Source organism: Gymnoscopelus braueri (assembly GCF_963280865.1).
Source record: "Gymnoscopelus braueri genome assembly, chromosome: 3".
NCBI classification, from domain to species: Eukaryota; Metazoa; Chordata; class Actinopteri; order Myctophiformes; family Myctophidae; genus Gymnoscopelus; species Gymnoscopelus braueri.
The window spans coordinates 14,103,887-14,114,995 of record NC_137612.1 but is presented as its reverse complement, the minus strand read 5'-3'; the positions used below and the strand labels follow the sequence as shown (position 1 = coordinate 14,114,995).

At 42.9% G+C, this 11,109-nt stretch overlaps 1 long non-coding RNA gene across 1 annotated transcript; it reads left to right on the top strand.

Annotated features, from left to right (window-relative positions):
- The first annotated feature begins 8,476 nt into the window (after positions 1–8,476).
- Positions 8,477–10,039, top strand: LOC308082073. Its single transcript, XR_013932893.1, has 3 exons — positions 8,477–8,633; positions 9,657–9,716; positions 9,815–10,039. It is a non-coding gene; the product is annotated as an uncharacterized lncRNA (long non-coding RNA).
- Positions 10,040–11,109: the final 1,070 nt, after the last annotated feature.

The following is an 11,109-nucleotide window of genomic DNA, read 5'->3' as shown; positions in this document are numbered from 1 at the left end:
AGTTAAAACATGGAGATACTGTAAGAGGTTTCTGCCCGACAACAATGTTCTCTCTTTTTCAGAGACAAAACTGGATGACACAGTAGACGATTCTGAAATTGAGATTATAGGCTACAATGTCATTAGGAAAGACAGAACTCTTGGTGGAGGAGGGTTATGCATTTATGTGAGATCTGACATCATTTTCAATGTGTACCCAAAATTGGAGAACAACTCCACGGAATCGGTCTGGATAAAAATCACCTATCCTCACGCTAAACCCCTGATAATTGGCGCAATCTACAGACCCCCAGGTCAAAATGAGTTTTATGATTTATTAGAGGAGCACATGGCAATCATTGGAAATTCGGAATTGATTTTGATTGGCCACTACAATACGGATGTACTCCGGAAAGACGCCGCCATATTTAAATCTTTCAATAAATTCTGTGACATATAGCCTCACCCAAATGATAAAAAATATCACGAGGGTAGGCCCCACTTCTCAGACCATCATTGACCTCATTTTGACATCAGACCAGTCGAGGATTCCTTTAAGTGGAGTCATTGAGTGCAGTCTAAGCGACCATAACATCATTTTCTGCACGCGTAAGCTTCACAGATCTGTAGTTGATTGTCATAGCACGGTCAGCTGCAGAGCTATGAAAACTTACTCATCAGAAGCTCTCACAACAGCTCTTGAGAAAGTGGATTGGTCAAATGTACTCAGTGGCTCCTCGGCTGAGGAGTCTTGGACTGGTTTCAAAACTGCTTTTGTGTCTGTTATTGATAGCCTAGCGCCCAAGAAGGTGGTGAGAGTCAGAGCCCGTACACAACCCTGGATGAATGGAGACATCCTAAATGCCATCAAACTCAGAAACAAAATGTACTCTGAGTTCAGGAAATGCAAAGATGTGCAACTACTTGAAAGATGCAGAAATCAACGAAATGTAGTAAACAAATTGGTCAAAACTGCCAAAAAGAATTTCTTAAATGAAAGCGTTGAGGCAAACAAAAGCCACCCACAAAAGCTGTGGGAAGCGCTACAGAAATTGGGCTGCAACAACAAAATTCAAACCAAAGCTACGAACATCTGCATTATTTCAAGTGGCGTGCTCATTACCGACAAGCGAACTGTTTTAACAGCTTTTTTACCACCATTGCAACCCAGTTGGTAAGCAAACTTCCTCAGCATTCAGGTTTGTACGGCTCTGACCACATCCATGCTCACTATATTAAACTAGGGGCTAAAAAAAGACTCCTTTTCATTCAAACCAGTAAATGCTGATGATGTGCAGAAAAAACTACTCGCCCTCCAGCCAAACAAGGCCACCGGCCTTGACAATATCCCCACCAGATTCCTCAGAGACGCAGCTACTGCTATTGCCCCCATAGTAGCCCAAATCACAAACCTATACATCAGCCAGTGTCACGTCCCACAGGATTTCAAGTTGGCAAGAGTAATCCCTCTGCATAAAAAAGGAAGCAAATTAGAACCTGGCAACTATAGGCCTGTTTCCATCCTTTGTTCCATCTCAAAGGTTGTAGAGCGATTAATTCAAGAACAAATCAACAGCTACCTCAGTGAGCATAAACTGTTGTTTGAATTCCAATCGGGCTTCAGAACCTCCCATTCCACTGACACATGCCTACTGTATCTGACCAACTACATCAAACGTGAGGTAGACGCGGGCAAATACTGCGGCATGATCATGTTGGACCTCCAAAAAGCGTTCGACACTGTAAACCACTCAATTTTACTTGATAAGCTGAGGGCGATTGGTTTTGACTGCACATCACTAAACTGGATGAGATCTTACCTGGAGGGAAGAGAACAAGTGGTTGACATCAACGGAACCATGTCCTCATCCCTCCCGGTGAGCTGTGGGGTTCCTCAGGGCAGCATTCTAGGGCCGTTACTGTTTCTTCTATACATTAACGACATGAGTGCTGCCTGTAACTGCAAATTGTTCCTGTTCGCTGATGACTCGGCACTCCTGATCTCGGGAGAGGACAAGTTGCAAGTTGAGGAGGCACTCAGCTCCGAACTCTCAAAAATCCGTACTTGGCTTACCGATAACAAACTGTCACTACACCTTGGGAAAACTGAATCCATTCTCTTTGGGACCAAACATTCCCTCAGACAGATGGATGTAAATGATTTCAAGGTCAAAGTCGATGACACAATTATCTCTAGCAAAGAAGAGATTACCTATTTGGGTTGTGTTCTTGACAAATACCTGACAGGTGAAAGCATGGCTACAAAGGTGGTCAAAAGAGTAAACCAGAGAACCAAATTTATGGGCAGAGTTTCCTCTTTTGTCAACCCTCAGGCCCTCAGGACCCTCTCTGGGGCCCTGATTCAACCACTTTTTGACTATGCTTGCACCTCCTGGTACTCCAACACCTCAGTGTCACTGAAGACTAAGCTTCAAACCTCCCAAAACAAACTGATTCGGCTACTCCTCGGATTGGGGCCCATGACCCACCTTTCTCCCACCCATTTTGCCAGCCTAGGCTGGCTCAGGGTGGAAGACAGGGTTAAACAACTAAAAATGGGACTGGCCTTCAAAATTGTAAATGCAAATTTGCCCGATATGCCCCCTATTCCCGAGTAAATACCTCCAAAAGGTTAGCGACACCCACAGTCACAATACCAGAGGGAGCGTTAACAACAATTTGGTACCACCCACCCATAAATCAAACATGGGCAAATTCTCCTTCTACAGCACTGCCACCCAGGATTGGAATAGTCTAACTCCATCCCTCAAAAAATGCAGTTCGCTGGGCTCATTTAAAAGAGCCTTAAAAAATCACCTTTCAGGAGGCCAAAGGAGGAGGTAGTACCATTTTCCCGTTAGACAGCAGACCCTCCCCCCCTGTTCTTGTACATATAAAAAAAAATTCCCCTCTTTTTTATTTTGTTGTTGTACATAGTGTTATTTTTGCTGTTTATTTTGTAATGATATTTGAACTGTGGTGCCACTATATATGCCTATGAATTGAATACCAAGGCCCTCATTGGAAACAAGTCCGCAAGGACTTTTATGAACGGACCTGTTAGACAAAGTATTTTAAATGTAACTGTGCTGTTTTACATTTTTTGCCTAATAAAATATTCAATCAATCAAATGAAACAATGTATTCCTGAGTGTTGCCAACTTAGCGACTTTGTCGCTAGATTTAGCTTCTTTCCAGATCCCCCCCAGCGACTTATTTAGTGAAAAGCTTCTAGCGACAAATCTAGTTACTTTTTCTGGTGATTTGGGGATAAAAGGTGATCCTAGCGACAAATCGTTTTTTCTTCCTTTTTCCTCTCTCCCTCGGCTGCCTGACACTCACACACACACACTCGCTCTCATTCTGCAGCAGCACTGCATCAGGCAGCATGCAGGCGCAGCACACACGTTGCAGTAGAAAGGCTTTAGGCATGTCAAAAGCAAAACAATACAAACAAAAATACAGGAAGGAGTGGGAAACCTACCCTGAGTTCAAGGGATGGTTGAAGCCACACGTGGGCAATGATACTGATACCCGTGCATATTGCATGTATTGCAAATCAGACTTTTGGGCCAAAATGAGTGACATTAAAAAGCATGTTGCTACTCAGAAGCACATCCAAAAGGCAAAGCCGTACAACAGTGCTACACAAAGCACTTTGCCTGTCATTCACCAAAAATTAGACAAGGCAAGAAAGGCAGAGGCAACTATTGCCATGGCTGTTCTTGAGCACTGCTCCATGTTGGCATGCGACCACATTGGGCAAGCATGCAAAGTGGCTTTTGCAGATTCTACAGCTGCCACCAAAATCAGACAGACAGACAGTCAGTCAGTCAGTCAGTCAGTCAGTCAGTCAGTCAGTCAGTCAGTCAGTCAGCCAGCCAGCCAGTCAGTCAGCTGTAGTTCTGAGCTCTAAGATCATTAGCTAACAACCAGGACATTGTGATTAAGCCTGCAGACAAAGGGAGCCGTATAGTCATTTTGGACAGACAACAATATGTTTTTGAGGGTTTAAGACAGTTGAATAACTCAAATCACTATGTGGAGTTGGAGGCACCCATTTTTAAACAAACAGCAATAGAAGTTGGGGGTGTCATCACCGAATTAAGAAAGAAAAAATTTATAGATCAGAAACAAGAGAAGTACCTACGGGGCGAAAATTCCCCAAGAGCTAGAATTCTCTACCTTTTACCCAAAATCCACAAGGACCCTAGTACATGGACTATTCCTTATGAAATTCCACCTGGTCGCCCAATTGTTTCGGATTGTAACTCAGAAACATATGCCACAGCAGAATTTATTGAATTCTACTTAAACCCACTATCTGTAAAACATCCAAGCTACATTAAGGATACATATGACTTTATTGATAAAATAAAAAACATCACAGTGCCTCAGGGGGCCATTTTGTTTTCAATAGATGTTGACAGTTTGTACACCAATATAAACACAGTGGCGGGGCTGAAGGCAATCAGAGATATCTTTATAAAGTACCCTGACAGTCAAAGACCAGACGCAGAACTATTGAAACTGCTAGAATTAAATTTGACCAAAAACGATTTCACATTTGATGGGAAAACCTTCCTTCAGATCAGTGGAACAGCCATGGGAAAGAAATTTGCACCATCTTATGCCAACATTTATTTGGCTTTGTGGGAAGAAACCGCACTCAAAAAGTGCAGATTCAAACCCACACATTATTTCAGGTTTCTAGATGATATTTTTGGAGTTTTTGAGCACTCCACAGAGGAATTTGAGCAGTTCATCCAAATCCTAAACACACATCATGCCTCAATAACAGTGAAATATGTCACTAACAAAGAACATATTGACTTCCTGGATGTGACAGTCTTCAAAGGAAAAGACTTCAATACCACCGGCAAACTGGATTTAAGGGTATTTTTTAAGGAGACTGATACACATGCATTGCTCCACAAAACTTCCTTCCACCCAACCCATTGTTTTGCAGGAATAGTCAAGTCACAGCTCCTACGTTTCAAGAGAATCTGCACACAAGCAGCAGATTTTGAAAAAGCCTACAAGACTCTATTCACAGCATTAAGGAAACGTGGATATACAAGAACATTTCTCAGGAAAGCATATAACACGTTCCAGGAAGTGAAAATAAGGAATGAGAAACCCACACTAGCTTTAGTAACCACATTTTCTAGCCAAAGTTTACTGGCAAACAGAGCCATCAAAAGAAATTTTGAAAACAGGGGAGGGGACCTCTTACAGAACTTCAACATAATCTCGGCCTACAGGAGAAACAAAAACTTAAAAGACCACTTGGTCCACAGCAAATTGAAACCATGGAACCAGGTAATTAGGACAAGGCCTAACTACTTTAGCCCAAAACAAACTGTTAAGAACAGGACAAACAAAAATATAATTATCCTAAGACAGAACATCACATACAACACCAGAAATTGTGTTTATCTGATTACTTGCCAAGTATGTGGATTACAATATGTAGGAGAGACGAGCAACTCCATAGCAATTAGAATAAGCCAACATAAATATACCATTAATAATGAAAAGGATACCCATTTGTTAATTGTTCAACACTTTATGACACATGGAATTGAGGCTATAAAGGTATGTGGCTTGGAATACAATGACCGCTGGACAATTGGACAGAGAAGATTCCATGAAAAAGAATGGATCACAAGACTTAGCACAAAATATCCAGGTGGTTTAAACTTTTAAACTGCCCAACAGAACTGAAACCCTTCACAAATTCTCACTAAACTAAACAATGGAGTTGATCACCTACATCAAACCACATAGTTGAGTGGGAGATCTCATTGTTGAGTTGGTGAGAATATTAATGAAGACACATTGATACCAAGAGCCATCAGCAATTGGGCCATCAACAGGGAGCTCATTGTCTTCCAAAATGGAGGTGTGAACAGCAGAACTGTAGATATGCTAACTGGATTCCAAGCTTGTAACCTTTTAGCACCTATCCCTTAGTTATAAAATATAATGTAAACACATCTTTAACTGGAATTAAGAAAGAGTGGAAATAATTTTAAATCCGAGGGTCTGCGGTTACCATGACTCAGAGAATTTACGCCTCTGCCCTGCACAGTCAAACAGAAATCACAAACCTTTAAAACAGAAATAGTCTATGTAAGTTTAATTACACAGTCAGTGGGGCAAACGCAGTCCCCACCAATATTATTTACGATTCTGTGCTTATCGGTACATAACTCGGACGGCGCTGAGTCGACTAGCAGACCATCGGCCGGTCGCCGCGGGCACTCGCGCCTGGAGGCGCTCGGGCGCGACTCCTCGGCCTCAAGGTCTGCTGAGTCGGCGCGCCTCTGTCATGGTCAAACTTTATTTTAAATGGAACTCACAAAGCCTTAATAACATAAATAGTTTATGTAAGTTTAATTAATTGCAAAACATGACACCTCTTATTCAAAACAGATGGCGAATGCACCTTCTCTTTATAGGGCCTACACAGATGGTACCACAAACTACCTGTGAGGCCTCTTTGAATTGAATCTCATAGTCAGCAGTCAGTCAGCCAGCCAGCCAGTCAGTCAGCTGTAGTTCTGGACCAGGATCAGTTAGGTTGTTGTTCTATCTGTGTGGACGTGCTGAAGGAGCCTGTGACTCTGCCCTGCGGACACAGTTACTGCTGCAGCTGCATTGAAGGAGCCTGGAACCAGGAGGCTGAGGAGAAGACCCTGTCTAGCTGTCCTCAGTGTAGAGAGACCTTCTGTCCACGTCCTGCTCTGAGGAGGAACCACATGCTGGCTCAGGTGATGATGATGATGATGATGATGATGATAGAGAGCTGAATAATAGCCAGTGTTGGGGAAGATACTTTGAAAGCGTAGCTTGTAAAGCTACAAAGTAGTTCAACATGGCAGTAGCTTGATCAAGCTACATTTTAAAAGTCACAACAGCAGAAATGTCTCTCAACTGAGTATTTCAAAAAGGTTGACATTTTAAAGTAAACAGTAGTAGTAAAGAGACTAGAGACTTTGTATATGAGATGAGATGAGATGAGATGTTGTATAATGATGCCCCCCCATGGGGGGGGGGTTACTTTTCTTTGTATATGTAAACCTTTTTATAACAATCAACGTTGTCTGAACAATTGGGCCTATTTCTTTTTTAGATGCGACACAGTCTCTCAAAGTTCTTCAGATAGGCGGTTCCGTTTGGCACTGAAAGCATCCTTGTGTCCAACGTCATGAATTTGCTCATTTGTGGCCAGAGCTGAAGAAACTGAAGAATCCAGATGTTCAGCTGTCTTCTGTCTCTGCCGCTCCGCTCTACGCCGGCCCTGCAGACGTAGCCTGTGACCTCTGCCCCGGAAGCAGACGTCACAAAGCCCTGATGTCCTGTCTGGGATGCCAGGTGTCCTACTGTGACACTCACCTCCAGGCTCACCGCGGTGTCACAGCGTGGAAGAAGCACAAGCTGGTCCCGGCCACGGCCGGCCTGCACCACAAGATGTGTTCCAGTCATGACAAGCCGATGGAGGTGTTCTGTCGCTCTGTGTATAAATGAATGTATTATTGTGTCAACTGTTTCTTCACATTGTGTGTGAATCCAAACCAAACAACGTTCCAAATGTTGCTTTTTCTTGCAGAAACAGTTGGGGACGAGTCAGCAAAACCTCCAGCAGAAGATCCAGGAGAGAAAGAAGGAAGTGAAAGAGCTGAGACAGGTCATGGAGACCCTGAAGGTCAGTTCCCATCATGGCTAGTTAGTAGTTCCTGATATTCTGTTACTTACTGTGACTACAGCAGTAGTTCCTGATATTCTGTTACTTACTGTGGCTGCAGCAGTAGTTCCTGATATTCTGTTACTTACTGTGGCTACAGCAGTAGTTCCTGATATTCTGTTACTTACTGTGGCTACAGCAGTAGTTCCTGATATTCTGTTACTTACTGTGGCTACAGCAGTAGTTCCTGATATTCTGTTACTTACTGTGGCTACAGCAGTAGTTCCTGATATTCTGTTACTTACTGTGGCTACAGCAGTAGTTCCTGATATTCTGTTACTTACTGTGGCTACAGCAGTAGTTCCTGATATTCTGTTACTTACTGTGGCTACACACAGTAGTTCCTGATATTCTGTTACTTACTGTGACTACAGCAGTAGTTCCTGATGTCCAACACTGATGACATCGTCCATTTCATTCAGGTTCTGTCCAACACTGAGGACATCATGCATTTCAGGTTTAGGTTTAACCACTTTAAACCTGAATACATTGGCGATTTGAAATGAGCCGATCTAAAAGCTCACAACGTGTCGGCATTCAACACTTTGTGAGCTTTTAGATCTACTTTTAGATCTGCTCACACAAACCTTGTGTGAGGGTCCCTGGCACAACATATTTTCTGATGGGGGTCTGTGGCCAAATACATATTCATTTAAGGGCCCTTGGTATGAAAAGGTTTGATAAGCACTGATATAATTAATATTGATGCTTCTATTATTAATAATAATAATCTGTTCTCTCCAGAGCGTCCAGTGTGGTTCCAGCTCCAGTGGACCTCCAGTCTTACCCAGTGATGTTCTGTCCACTCTGAGCTCCTTCACTCAGCTGAGAGAAGATGTGTCTGCTCTGAGAGACACACTGGACCACGTCCTCACCACACCCTGGACACACACATCACACACAGGTTACACATGCACGCACGCACGCACACACACAGGCACACACATAGGTTACACACACACAGGTTACACACACACACATCACACACAGGTTACACACACGCACACACACACACACGCACACACACACACACACACACACACACGCACACACAGACACACACACACACACACACACACACACACACACACACACACACACACACACACACACACACACACACACACGGTCAGATGAATGGTCAACCAGCCATCATAGTAAACAGTAGATTGTTAAAGTCAGAAGACAGTTGATTGATTTGCTGCCAATGGACACCTACTGTAACTAGCTAATATATATGTTACAGTGTGATTGGAAAACCAGTCAGATTGAAAAAGGAGTGCTCGTTTTCTTCAAGTTCACCTCCCGCACTCCCCCGCGGCGGAGCGGGGCCCCCTCGTCAAAAAAAGAGAGGACGTCTCGGAGGTACCGTGACGAAGGTGACTTCGCAACGCTCGGCAGGGCGACTCGCTCGCCTAAGCTGGCTCGGCGGTGCCTCTCGTGGCTCAAGTCACCTTCAGGCGGCGCACCTTGATTCGCTCAAATCTCAAACCTCCGTCGAGCTCAAACCTCCGTCAGTGAAAACCAGTGAACCTTCTTCAATCTGACTGGTTTTCCACTCATACTGTGACAGATACACTGATAAACCTAAATGACTCTTGGGTAGAGGGTTGGGTTGTGTAGTTACCTTGTCATGATGTTACTCCAAGTATTGATGAGATATCTTCAGTAGTTTCTCTGTTGATTAGAAATGTATGTTCCAAAATACTAGTATACTATTACATAATAGTAGATGTACATTGCACAGTGAAACAGCTCTCCAAGTCTCTCTTTTAGCACATAAATGAACACAAAGTGGATCATATATCTATGTGTGTCCATTTACTGTATATCTTTCCCATTGGCCCCTCCCACATTGAAAAGGTGCTTTAGAGGTCATTGTTCAGCGTGATGTCTTCTTCATCTGACTTATTTCTTGTGTCTCCAGAGTCTCCAGCTGATGTTTCACACCCAGCAGAGCCTCAGACCAGAGAGGAACTCTTACAATGTGAGTCCATGTTCAGGCTGAGTATTATGATAAACTCTCATAAACAGGTTGATGAGAGTTAAATGTAATTCATGATATTCTGTCATATTTTCTCACAGATTCCTGTCCACTGTCATTTGATGCGAACACAATACAAGTAAACCTCTCCCTGTCAGAGAACAGGAAGGTGACCAGATTCCCCACACAGCACCCTGATCATCCAAAGAGATTTTCATTTTACCGTCAGGTGTTGTGTAGAGAGAGAGTCTGACTGAACGTTGTTACTGGGAAGTAGAATGGAATGAGAAAGAATGGGTTTATATAGCCGTCTCTTATGAAGACATCAACAGACAGGAGTGTTTTCAGTCGGGCTTTGGATTCAATTCAAAGTCCTGGTGTTTAAGATGCATAGGTGACGACTGCTGTTTCACACACAACAGCATTGATACTAAAGTGACGAAGCCTATTAGTTCCACCACAGTTGATACAAAAGAGTTCAAGCATACTGTCACCAGGGTGGGGGTGTACCTGGACCACAAGGCAGGTACTCTGTCCTTCTACAGTGTTTGTGACAACACAATGAGCCTACTCCATACAGTTCACACCACCTTCACACAACCTCTCTATGCAGGGATAGGGCTTCATGGTCCCAATGATAAAGGAGAATGTTGTCATGTTAATCCTAACCAGTATTCTCTGGATGTATATCATACAGCAGAGGTGTGTAAGATATGGTAGACATGTTTAAAGACACCTGATCCTCATATTCAGTTGAAAACCTTGCCAATGTTCCAGGGAAAGAGAAGCTCATAGCATATAGGCACTTATTGGATACATTGGTAGATGCTAGGTTTGCTTGTTTGTTTGTTTATTTCCACATATAAAATAAAGAAAAGATACCAAGTTGTCAAATATTACGTAAAAAAGAGGCAAAGGTGAAAATAGCCGATCTACAAGCTCATATTATTCTTACTGCCTCACACACTGTGAGGCGTTGTGAGCTTGTAGATCGGCTATGTTTTGCCTCTTTCATACGTAATATTTGACAATTTGGCATTAAAAGGGTCTTAAAAGTCATCATATTGTAACTTTATAAATATGCAGATACCCTGTATACACTTATACTGTATGTTGGTTTGTTTACTGTTGAGTGAGAAAACAATGTTGCGCATTAAGCTAATCATCTGGGGACCGCCCAAAATAATTTGGGGACCCCTCTGGGGGTTCTGACCCCCAGTTTGGGAACCACAGCTGTAAGCTCTTTTTCAATGCTGTGGGATGATAGGAATCACACCTTTAGAAGAGTGTTTCTGTCTGTAGGCTTGCTATAAAGGTTGGTAATGATGAGAGTGTTGTTATTTTCATCTATCTTGATAATATCCATAAAGTTGATTTCCTTTGTTTTCATATCAGC